Here is a 13,791-nt window from a genome sequence, read left to right on the forward strand (position 1 = left end):
GAGCAGGGCTGTTAACTCCGGATAATTTTTGAGGAAGCACTGCACCACCAGGTTCAAGGTGTGAGCCAAGCAAGGTATGTGGCTGAGTTTTGAAAGGGCTATGGCTGCCACAAAATTACGGCCGTTATCACTAACTACCTTGCCTGCCTCAAGATGTACACTGCCCAGCCATGACTCAGTTTGTCGCTTCAAGTACTCGGCCAGTACCTCGGCGGTGTGTCTGTCGCCCAAACACATCATCTGCAACACAGCCTGCTGACGCTTTCCACTAGCTGCTCGATAGGGGGACACATCGTGTGCAACAGTGGCAGCTGCAGATGGAGTGCTCGTACGACTGCGCTCTGTGGACGAGCTTTCGCTTCTGGAGGAGGAGGAGGAGGAGGAGGAGGAGGAGGAGGGTCGAACGCCTACAGCCAACTGTTTCCTATACCGTGGGCTAGGCAGCACTGTCCCACCACCGCTGTCCCCTGTGGACCCTGCATCCACCACATTAACCCAGTGCGCAGTGATGGAAACGTAACGGCCCTGGCCATGCCAACTGGACCATGCATCAGTTGTGAGGTGCACCTTTCCGCTCACTGACTGCTTGAGTGCATGGACAATGCGGTCTTTCACATGATGGTGGAGGGCTGGGATGGCTTTGCGAGAGAAGAAGTGGCGACTGGGTAGGTCATAGCGTGGTACTGCATAGGCCATGAGTTCGCGGAAAGCTGCGCTTTCCACCAACCGAAAGGGCATCATCTCAAACGAGATTAGTTTGGCAATGTGGGCGTTCAAACCCAGTGTATGCGGATTTGCCTCCTATATACAGTGTGAGTCCCCATATAGCCTTCTATATACAGTATGAGCCTGCACATCGCTTCCTATATACAGTATGAGGCCACATATAGCCTCCTATATATAGTACGAGCACCCACATATAACGAGGTCGCACCCACATATAGCATCCTGAATTCAATGTTTACCTCCTATATACAGTATGAGCCTGCACGCTTCCTATATACAGTATGAGCCTGCACATAGCCTGTACATCGCTTCCTATATACAGTATGAGGCTGCATATAGCCTCCTATATACAGTATGAGCACACATAGCCTCCTGTATACAGTATGAGGCCGCATATAGCCTTCTATATACAGTATGAGGCCGCATATAGCCTCCTACATACAGTATGAGCCTGCACATTGCTTCCTATATACAATATGAGCCCACATAGCCTGCTATATACAGTATGAGCCTCCACATCGCTTCCTATATACAGTATGAGGCCACATATAGCCTCCTATGTACGGTATGAGCCTGCACATCGCTTCCTATATACAGTATGAGGCGCATATAGCCTCCTATATACAGTATGAGCACCCACATATAGCCTCCTGAATACAGTTTTTGCCTCCTATATACAGTATGAGCCTGCACATTGCTTCCTATATACAGTATGAGTCTGCACATAGTCTCCTATATACAGTATGAGCCTGCACATCGCTTCCTATATACAGTATGAGGCCGCATATAGCCTCCTATATACAGTATGAGGCTGCACATCGCTTCCCATATACAGTATGAGGCCACATATAGCCTCCTGAATACAGTATTTGCCTCCTATATACAGTATGAGCACCCACATATTGCCTCCTGAATGCAGTGTTTACCTCCTATAAACAGTATGAGCCTGCACATTGCTTCCTATATACAGTATGAGCCTGCACATAGCCTCCTATATACATTATGAGCCTGTACATCACTTCCTATATACAGTATGAGGCTGCATATAGCCTCCTATATACAGTATGAGCATCCACATATAGCCTCCTATGTACAGTATGAGCCTGCGCATTGCTTCCTATAAACAGTATGAGCATCCACATAGCCTCCTATGTACAGTATGAGCCTGCACATCGCTTCCTATAAACAGTATGAGCCTGCAAATCGCTTCCTATATACAGTATGAGCCCACATATAGCCTCCTGAATACAGTGTTTGCTTCCAATATACAGTGTGAGTCTCCATATAGCCTCCTGAATACATTGTTTGCCACCATATTGCCTCCTATATACAGTGTGAGTCCCCATATAGCTCCTATATACAGTATGAGCCCCTATATAGCATCCCATATCTAACTGCATTTACCTTGGTATCATTCATTTTCTATGAGACTGCTCTGTTTTCATATTGTGCATTTATGCATTTAGTAGGGCTTAATGGAATGATTGCGCTTGTTACACATCAACTCTAGATGCGCTCACTTATTAGACTTTGGTTGGGGCAACTTTAAAATATAATAATGATAATGGTCCTGTCTAGTGACAAGTTTATTTTACAGGCTTCTGGAGAAAGGCACAATACCAGTCATTCAAGGGTTAATTCTTTGGAACACTGAGAGGGACTTTCTAGCCAATGAAACCACAGTATAAAACACCTGTGATAACTATGGCAACTGCGCTGATGTCATAAACACATGCATCTATGATGCAGGAGAAGATTCCAGAACCACAAGTCATTCAGCCGTAGACGGAGCCATACTTGATGTGTCTGGAGACCTGGAGCTTCATCACTCCACAATGGGAGGAAGGGGACACCGCCTAGCCAGCCAGATCAGCCATAGCGCCTAGCCAGCCAGATCAATGGGGTAACAGATGTTGCAGCCAGATCTCCCTCACGTCCGGTACTCGCCACCTTCACTTTATGTGTACGGCCTGGAGAGGTCGCATTAGGCTTCTCCAAAACAAATATGACACAACTAGATTATGGCCCGATGCTATCGCATCGGGAGGATGCAATAGCATCACACCTCTTGCCATGTTAACCCTTAACACACACACTCCTCAACACACACTCCTCTCACCTTTCACCATCTCCACTCACTCTTTCACTCCACATACGACCCCTTCTCTCACTCTGTCTCTCATACTCACGCCGTCATCGCCGCTGCTCCACGATCCCCGACATCTTCTTCCGCCGGCGCCATCCTGGATCCAGACGTTGTCCACGCCGGCGACATGTTCTTGCGGCGACGCCATCTTGAGTATTGTGAAATCCCGCGATAGTCAAGATAGCATCGCCGGAAGAACATGTCGCCGGCGTGGACGACGTCGGGATCCAAAATGGCGTCGGCAAAATCTCGCGAATTTTCGCCGACGCCATTTTGGATCCCGACGTCGTCCTCGCCGGCGACATGTTCTTGCGGCGATGCCATCTTGACTATCGCGGGATTTCGGCGATCCAAAATGGCATCACCGCAAGAACATGTCGCCGGCGTGGACGACATCGGGATCCAAAATGGCGTCGGCGTAATCTCGCGAGATTTCGCCGACGCCATCTTTTTGGATCCCGAGTCGTCCACGCCAGCGACATGTTCTTGCGGCGACGCCATCTTGAATCTCGCGGGATTTCACGAAATCCAAGATGGCGTCGCCGCAAGAACATGTCGGCGGCCTGGAGAACGTCTGGAACAAGGATCGCGGCGGCGGAGGAAGATGTCGGGGCAGCGACGATGACGGTGTGAGTATGAGAAACGGAGTGAGAGAAAGGAACGTATGTGGAGTGAAAGAGTGAGTGGACGTGAGTGGAGGTGAAAGGTGAGAGGAGTGTGTGTTGAGGCGGTGTGGTGTGCTGAGGGTTAACATGTGCGTGTGTGTGGTGACGTCACCGGTTACAACTGGACAGAAGTTGTTACAACCGGAAGCTGCTTAGGGCATTTATTATTATAGATGATGAGGAAGAAGCCGTCTGTTGTTGGCGGTGATGGCGGGTAGAGGCTTCTTCAGCCAATGTAATAGATTTAGAGTTAGGGGATTCGTGTGTGAGACGACGGCATTTATAAGCCTTAATCTTGTCAAGTCGATGCTGTTTTTCCTCAGGAGTCTCATTAGCACGGCGTTGTTTTTGTCGTAGTGCTAAAGCTGCTTTCCTTTCACTGGCATTGGCATACTGTGCATCAGTATTGAATGGTGGTATTGATAGGACAGAAACAGATTGCTGATTAGTTATGTCAGTGAACGGCATATGGGATGAAGTGTAGCAGTAAATTGTTCCACATGCTGATGTGGAAGCATCCTGTTGTGAGTCTAATAATAATGATGAGGAAGAGGCCGTCTGTTGTCGGCGGTGATGGCATGCAGAGGCTTCTTCAGCCAATCTTATGGATTTAGAGTTAGGGGATTCGTGTATGAGGCGACGGCGTTTATAAGCCTTAATCTTCTCAAGGCGATGGTGTTTTTCCTCAGGAGTCTCATTAGCACGGCGTTGTTTTTGTCATAGTGCTAAAGCTGCTTTCCTTTCACTGGCATTGGCATACTTTTTGTTATGACTCATGTTGGCACAGGTAAAGGAGTCTATTTGGCAGTTATCTGGCAGTGAAGAAGGCGTCCTGGAGTATTGTAGAGTAAACAGATACTAATTGACCCTGTAATTGCCCAGCAGTAGTTATGAAGTGGTAGTGGCAAATTGGCCCTGTAGTTAGACACCGGCAGAGGAGCAAGGCAGCAGTAGTTATGGCGGTAGAGGCAAATTGGCCCTGTAATTAGACACCGGCAGAGGAGCAAGGCAGCAGTAGTTATGGCGGTAGAGGCAAATTGGCCCTGTAATTAGACACCGGCAGAGGAGCAAGGCAGCAGTAGTTATGGCGGTAGAGGCAAATTGGCCCTGTAATTAGACACAGGCAGTGAACAGTCAGAGGAGCAAGGCAGCAGTACTTATGGCGGTAGAGGCAAATTGGCCCTGTAATTAGACACCGGCAGAGGAGCAAGGCAGCAGTAGTTATGGCGGTATTGGCAAATTGGCCCTGTAATTAGACACCAGCAGAGGAGCAATGCAGCAGTAGTTATGGCGGTAGAGGCAAATTGATCCTGTAATTAGACACCGGCAGAGGAGCAAGGCAGCAGTAGTTATGGCGGTAGAGGCAAATTAGCCCTGTAATTAGACACCGGCAGAGGAGCAAGGCAGCAGTAGTTATGGCGGTAGAGGCAAATTGATCCTTTAATTAGACACCGGCAGAGGAGCAATGCAGCAGTAGTTATGGCGGTAGAGGCAAATTAGCCCTGTAATTAGACACCGGCAGAGGAGCAAGGCAGCAGTAGTTATGGCGGTAGAGGCAAATTGATCCTTTAATTAGACACCGGCAGAGGAGCAATGCAGCAGTAGTTATGGCGGTAGAGGCAAATTAGCCCTGTAATTAGACACCGGCAGAGGAGCAAGGCAGCAGTAGTTATGGCGGTAGAGGCAAATTAGCCCTGTAATTAGACACCGGCAGAGGAGCAAGGCAGCAGTAGTTATGGTGGTATTGGCAAATTGGCCCTGTAATTAGACACCAGCAGAGGAGCAATGCAGCAGTAGTTATGGAGGTAGAGGCAAATTGATCCTGTAATTAGACACCGGCAGAGGAGCAAGGCAGCAGTAGTTATGGCGGTAGAGGCAAATTGATCCTGTAATTAGACACCGGCAGAGGAGCAATGCAGCAGTAGTTATGGCGGTAGAGGCAAATTAGCCCTGTAATTAGACACCGGCAGATGAGCAAGGCAGCAGTAGTTATGGCGGTATAGGCAAATTGGCCCTGTAATTAGACACCGGCAGAGGAGCAATGCAGCAGTAGTTATGGCGGTAGAGGCAAATTAGCCCTGTAATTAGACACCGGCAGAGGAGCAAGGCAGCAGTAGTTATGGCGGTATTGGCAAATTGGCCCTGTAATTAGACACCAGCAGAGGAGCAATGCAGCAGTAGTTATGGCGGTAGAGGCAAATTAGCCCTGTAATTAGACACCGGCAGAGGAGCAAGGCAGCAGTAGTTATGGCGGTAGAGGCAAATTAGCCCTGTAATTAGACACCGGCAGAGTAGCAAGGTAGCAGTAGTTATGGCGGTATAGGCAAATTGGCCCTGTAATTAGACACCGGCAGTAAACAGGCATAGGACCAAGGCAGCAGTAGTTATGGTGGTACAGGCAATGCCAAGTGTCCGCACAGCAAGTCGGCGTGAGGTAAATGACGCAATTTCACGAATGCAAGATGGTGTCGGCTAAATCTCGCGAGATTTCACCGACGTCGTTAAGGCTGTGTGCACACGCTGCGGATTAGGTGCGGATTCATCCGCGCGGATTTTGTAAAATCCGCAGGTGAAACCGCAGGTCAAAAGACCTGCGGTTTTACCTGTGGATTGCTCTGCGGTTTTGCCCTGCGGTTTTTCATCTCCTCAATAGAGGAGATGGCAAACCGCAGGAGAATCCGCTGAAAGAATTGACATGTCAATTCTTTCTGCGGATTGAAACCGCAGATAATCCGTGCGGAAAATTCTGCACCGTCTGCACTGCGGTTTTTGATTCCCATAGGGAATCATGGTACTGTACACCGCAGCAAAAACTGCTGCGGGTCCGCAGCGGCCAAAACCGCTGCGGAACCGCAGCAAAATCCGCAGCGTGTGCACACAGCCTCACACCTCTTGCCATGTTAACCCTCAACACACCACACCGCCTCAACACACACTCCTCTCACCTTTCACCTCCACTCACTCTTTCACTCCACATACGTTCCTTTCTCTCACTCCGTTTCTCATACTCACACCGTCATCGTCGCTGCCCCGACATCTTCCTCCGCCGCCGCGATCCAGGATCCAGACGTTCTCCAGGCCGCCGACATGTTCTTGCGGGACGCCATCTTGGATTTCGTGAAATCCCGCGATATTCAAGATAGCGTCGCCGCAACAACATGTCGCTGGCGTGGACGACATCGGGATCCAAAAAGATGGCGTCGGCGAAATCTCGCGAGATTACGCCGACGCCATTTTGGATCCCGATGTCGCCCATGCCAGCGACATATTCTTGCGGGACGCCATCTTGGATGTCGTGAAGTCCCGCGATATTCAAGATGTTGTTGCGGCGACGCTATCTTGAATATCGCAGGATTTCACGAAATCCAAGATGGCGTCCCGCAAGAACATGTCGGCGGCCTGGAGAACGTCTGGATCCAGGATCGCGGCGGCGGAGGAAGATGTCGGGGCAGCGACGATGACGGTGTGAGTATGAGAAACGGAGTGAGAGAAAGGAACGTATGTAGAGTGAAAGAGTGAGTGGACATGAGTGGAGGTGAAAGGTGAGAGGAGTGTGTGTTGAGGCGGTGTGGTGTGTTGAGGGTTAACATGTGCGTGTGTGTGGTGACGTCACCGGTTACAACTGGACGGAAGTTGTTACAACCGGAAGCTGGTTAGGGCATTTATTATTATAGATGTACAAATTCAGGTACAATTTGCTGTTACATGTTGGCACTAACCTTCTAAGCCCAAGGGAAGGGCAGTCCTGCAGCCATGGTTCCCTAGAGGTTTCCACCACAGGGGGTTTTTCCTCTCCTGAGTGCTGAAGGACGATTCTTCGTGAGTCGGGGGTTCTGCCATTTTCAGTGTCTCTTTCATAGTAATTGGCTGATTCTAAATTTCAGACACTGAAAGAAATAATAATGATGAGATTTGGAATAAAATTCGGTCAATTTAACATCCAATAAAAGTGTTTTGTGTGTTACTTTCACAATCTTCGGTTGGTGAGATTTTGTTGGGGGATGAGGATCCAGCATCTATGATCAAGCCATGAAGCCAGATATGAAGTCAGAGCAATTTAACCCTGCGCTGGAAGACAGGACGGAGCAGAGATGACAAAATGTGACTGCACAATTAGCACACTCTTCCTCCCATTCAGATACACGAGGGGATTCAGGGCAGAGTTGGGACTAAAAAGCAGCCCTGGCACACAAAATTCACCAGCCCACATGCAATAAGTGTCCTCAACCCAAATCGTAGAACACTGATAGGTCATGTAGGATTTTGCTTTATCCGTTACCAGGGCCAAAACAAAGTATTTTGGGTGCCCAAGGCAGATGAAGCCGAAGGCGCCCATTTTGCATTTCTACCCAGCTAATTCTTCCCTTTTCCTTTAGGTCTATGACATCATGTGATTAATAACTGATGAGCTGAATCCTTCTAAGTCAGGCCCATATACATTTGTATCTCATGAACCTACAACTCCCAGTATGTCCTTAACAATGGTAAGGAGATGCTGGGAGTTATCAGTCTTTATCAGACTGTGGACTATACAGGAACCATAGTACTGATGAGACGCAGTCAGTACCAATAGGTAAAAATGTACATCCTGGTACCTTATAGGTGACCTCTTCTCAGATTGAGTCTTTTCTTTCTCTTAGGCCTGTTTCACACTTCAGTTTTCTGGCATTAGTCAAAATCCGCCAGTGTGCAAAAGTGGATCCGTTTCCGTTTTGTGGCAAACGGATGCAACTGGATCCGTTTTTTGTACGGATCCGCTTTAGACGCTAGTGCATGAAATTTAAAGTTAGGCCTGTTTCACGAGAGAGAGAGAGATTTAGCTGCCAGAATGGGATTTGGGGTTAAATATCATGAAAGGACATTCATTCGGGCATGCTCAGTATAAAAAGGAGGATCCGATGGCAGATTCCGTCAATTAACGGTTGGCAACGGATCCACCGCCTTTTCTCATCCACATCTCGCTTCTTAAGGCCCCTTTCACACTCCAGTCTTTTGCAATCAGTCACAATCCGTCAAAGTGTTCAGATCCGTCAAGTGGACGGATCCTGCGTATATTGCAAAAAACTAATGCACTGGATCTGTTTTTATGACTGATCCGTTGTAGCAGCCTTGCTGTAGGAATTAAAGAAACAGAATTCTGGAGTGAGAGAGAGAGAGAAGGATTTTGTGCCAGAATAGAAAAAGCAGCCGCAGGGGGTTAAAATAAAGGAAGAAAAATGATTCCGGGCATGCTCAGTTTTAAAAGACGGAATCCGTCGCTATCCGACTTTTCGACGTACACAAAAAACGTTCATCTGTCCGTTGTCTCCGGCCGACGGACATAGATTTTCTGACGGATCCGTTGGACGACAGATGAAACGTGTGGCCATCCGTCACTAATACAAGTCTATGAGAAAAAAACGGATCCAGCATGAAAAAATGATGGAAAGCCAAAACTATATATATATATATATATATAGTATACCAAATTATAATGTGATGACATAAAAATCTGAATAATAAATATATTAATACATCTTGCCAAAATTTGTATAATATCAGCACCAGAAAAAAATAAATAAAAAATATGTAAAAAAAAATGCTAAGTGCTAAAATATATCGCTCAAAAAACTTTTTTCTATTAATAATGTGTAAGTTAAATATATAGTGTAGACAATAATATCGTGAAAAGTACTACCATAATATTCTAAAAATTGCACTAAAAAGTGCTATAGTGCTGTAAAACAAAAATTGTGCAAAAGTGAAAAGTATTGCAAGATATAGAATTAAATCCACTGTAAATGATTCAGTACTATAAAGTGCTAGAGGACAAAACATACAATGCACATTGAAAATAAATGAATATACAAGTATAACCAAGAAATAATGTTCTCCAAAAAGTACTGCAATGCTATAGATGAATTGCAGAGTACTGCAAAATATGAGGGATAAATACAAATGAAAGTTTACGTATACTAAAATATGCCAAGATATAAATTACTATAATATGACCCAGTAATATAAGGTGTTATAGTGCTACACCGCCATACACATTAAGTTTGGAGCTGTGACCAAGCTCACCCCAGCGAAGAGCGCTTGACACTGGACGCCAGAGTCCGTGGCTGCACGGGTACAACAGTCCCAGCAGCCAAATCCGGAGGGCAGGAGACTGCAGGCCTCCTGACCCCATCACACACCTGAACGCACAGCAGCATACCAGAGCCAGAGCCACCACGAAGGAGTGACACCTGTGAAAGGCTCAAGCTGCCTGCCATACAGGCAAGGACTAAAGAACCGTAAGGAATTGAGGGTAAACTGATTAAATTTGCTGATGACACAAAGCTAGGAGGGATAGATAATACTAGAGAAGAGAGAGAGAGGATTCAAAAAGATTTAAATAAACTGGAGAAGTGGGCAGCAACTAACAGAATGGTTTTTAACAGGGAGAAATGCAAAGTACTACATCTGGGCAATAAAAATGAAAAAAGCATATATAGAATGGGAGGAATAGGGCTAAGTGACAGCACATGTGAAAAAGACTTGAGTATACTAATAGATCACAGACTGAATATGAGTCAACAGTGTGATGCAGCAGCAAAAAAGGCAAATGCAATTCTAGGATGTATTAACAGAAGCATACAGTCTAGATCACGTGAAGTCATTATTTCCCTCTACTCCTCTTTGGTCAGACCTCATCTGGAATATTGTGTCCAGTTATGGGCACCACATTTTAAAAAAGACATCAACAAACTGGAGCAAGTTCAGAAAAGAGCGACCAGAATGGTGACCGGTCTGCAAACCCTGTCTTATGAGGAAAGGTTGCAGGATTTGGGAATGTTTAGTTTGCAAAAGAGAAGACTGAGAGGAGACTTAATAGCTGTCTATAAATATCTAAAGGGCTGTCACATTGTAGAAGGATCAACTTTATTCTCGTTTGCACAAGGAAAGACTAGAAGCAATGGGATGAAACTGAATGGGAGGAGACACAGATTAGATATTAGAAAAAACTTTTTGACAGTTAGAGTGATCAATGAGTGGAACAGGCTGCCACGAGAAGTGGTGAGTTCTCCTTCAATGGAAGTCTTCAAACAGAGGCTGGACAGACATCTGACTGGGATGATTTAGCGAATCCTCCTTTGAGCAGGGGGTTGGACCAGATGGCTCAGGAGGTCCCTTCCAACTCTACGATTCTATGATTCTATGAACAGAGGACTGAGCATAGCTTTAGACCTCATGGGACAGCGTAGAAAGGAGGCCTCCAACCCATCTGGCTTAGTGGATCCTAAATTACTTCCAGGCTGGCTGGATCTCCATTACCATCAGTACTCAGTGCCCTGGTTTGCAACTCAAAATGTGAGTAAAAGCGTAAAGACTGCACCCCGCTGTGTTCTCCTGTTTATTTGCTGCGTCACCTCAGCCCTGCATTACATCCATCATCACCATCTTTTATAATATAATTTCCCTGAGACTTAGCTCTACCTGTGGAGAGCTGTACCAACTCTGCTGCATCACCATCAGCCTCAGCGGTCTTTTTAAGCAGCGTCGGCTATCCCTTGCCGAATACCACAGGTGGTGTCACAAACTATATCTTATATAGGGTCCAGGATCCAGCAGGATGATGAGGAGCTCTCCTAGCCAGCGTCCTCTCCCGATCACGGCATAGCCACGCCCCACCTTGAGATTGTTGATATCTTTCAACAATTTTGGTTCTCAAGTCCTCACAGTTCTCATCTTCTCTTTATGTCCTCCATGCTTAGTGTGGCACAGAGACATACATTGCAAAGATTGAGTCAACTTCTCCCCTTTTTATCTGGTGTCAGGTGTTATTTTCATATTGCCCCCAATTGGTTTTAAATTCTGCCTTAAAAAGAGCCTCAAAACCACTGCAAAAAGTGAATATAATCCACAGCAATCCTACACAATGATCCCCCACTTATCGCGGGCATTACATTCTAAACCTCCAACACGATAGTTGAAAATCCCCCAAGTAAGAAACTTACATTTATTTTAGCATTTATATATTTTAAGGATTTACAAACCCCTCCCACACACTTATTTACCATTACCAGTCCCTTATTAATCGTCCCCAGTTCCTTATTAACCTTTTGCACCTTTTTATAAACACTACTTATGTTCATAAACAAATTCTACATGATGAAGATGATGAATTAGCTGTGTAGTACTGATGATTGAAGGTGATGAAAATGGGATGAATGTACAGTACTGTACTGCACAGCATGGAAGAGCATTACAGCTCTCCTATTGGCACCACTTCATCAGGAGCTTCTTCAGGTGAGGCAGTAGTATCTTCAGCCTCATCCGTAACTTTTACTACCACTAAATGCGTAACCAACCTCTTGTTCGAGTGATGAACATAGTCATGGAGAGATGCTGGTTCTGCTTCTTATGAACCATACGGAGGTCCTATTCCTCAGCCAATCGATGAAGTACATTGCCCATTATGACCATGGTTACAAGTCGATCAAGTGTTGGGCCAACCTCCTCCTCTTCTTAAACCCGTTGTTCAAACTGTTCCTCATCCTCTTCTTCACTTGCTGAAGGGTGTTTCCGTCTTCAGTAGTCATGTCACTGAAGCCCTCTCCTCCCGGTATTTTCACCAGCTTCACAGCCTAATCCACCGCAGAGTGATACATTTCATCAAGAGAAAGTCTGACACATCATTTTCTTTATGGTTTTTTGAACATTTTTTCAATATATTTTTTGTTTTTAACCCCTTCACCCCCAAGGGTGGTTTGCACGTTCATGACCGGGCCAATTTTTACAATTCTGACCACTGTACCTTTATGAGGTCATAACTCTGGAACGCTTCCATGGATCCCGGTGATTCTGACATTGTTTTGTCGTGACATATTGTACTTCATGTTAGTGGTAAAATTTCATTCAAATAACTTGCGTTTATTTGTGAAAAAAATGGAAATTTGGTAAAAATTTTGAAAATTTCGCAATTTTCCAACTTTGAATTTTTATGCCCTTAAATCACGGAGATATGGCACACAAAAAACTTGATAACTAACATTTCCCACATGTTTACTTTACATCAGCACAATTTTGGAACCAAAATTTTTTTTTGTTAGGAAGTTATAAGGGTTAAAAGTTGACCAGCGATTTCTCATTTTTACAACTCCATTTTATTTTTAGGACCACATCACATTTGAAGCCACTTTGAGGGGTCTTTTTGATAGAAAATACCCAAAAGTGACACCATTCTAAAAACTGCACCCTTTAAGGTGCTCAAAACCACATTCAAGAAGTTTATTAACCCTTTAGGTGCGTCACAGGAATTTTTTTGAATATTTAAAAAAAAAAAATGAACATCTAACTTTTTTTCACAAAAAAAGTACTTCAGGTTCAATTTTTTTTATTTTACCAAGGGTAACAGGAGAGATTGGACTGCAAAAGTTATTGTGCAATTTGTCCTGAGTACGCTGATACCCGATTTGTGGGGGGGAACGACTGTTTCGGCGCATGGCAGAGCTCAGAATGGAAGGAGCGCCGTTTGACTTTTTCAATGCAAAATTGGCTGGAATTCAGATCGGACGCCATGTCACGTTTGGAGAGTCCCTGATGTACCTAAACAGTGGAAACCCCCTACAAGTGACCCCATTTTGGAAACTAGACCCCCCAAGGAACTTATCTAGATATGTGGTGAGAACTTTGAACCCACAAGGGCTTTACAGAAGTTTATAACGTACAGCAGTACAATTAAAAAAATCATATTTTTTCCACAAAAATGATCCTGATGTGCCCAAGCAGTGGAAACCCCCAATTCTAACTCCAACCCAAACCCCAACACACCCCTAACCCTAATCTCAGCCCTAACCCTAACCCAAGCCCTAACCCTAACCCAAGCCCTAACGGAAAAATGGAAATAAATACATTTTTTTTATTTTATTATTTTTCCCTAACTAAGGGGGTGATAACGAGGGGTTTGATTTACTATTTATGGCGGTTTTTATATTTGGCAGCTGTCGCACGCTAAAAGACGCTTTTTATTGTAAAAATAGTTTTTGCATCACCACATATTGAGAGCTATAATTTTTCCGTATTTTGACCCACCGAGTCATGTGAGGTCTTATTTTTTGCGGGACGAGTTGACGTTTTTATCGGTACCATTTTCGGGCACGTGACATTTTTTGATCGCTTTTTATTCCGATTTTTGGGACGCAGAATGAACAAAAACCAGCGTTTCATGAATTTCTTTTGGGGGAGTGCGTTTACACCGTTCTGCGTGCAGTAAAATTGATAAAGCGGTTT

Source organism: Dendrobates tinctorius, unplaced genomic scaffold (genome assembly GCF_039654945.1).
Source record: "Dendrobates tinctorius isolate UK_male_01 unplaced genomic scaffold, ASM3965494v1 ptg000068l, whole genome shotgun sequence".
NCBI classification, from domain to species: domain Eukaryota; kingdom Metazoa; phylum Chordata; class Amphibia; order Anura; family Dendrobatidae; genus Dendrobates; species Dendrobates tinctorius.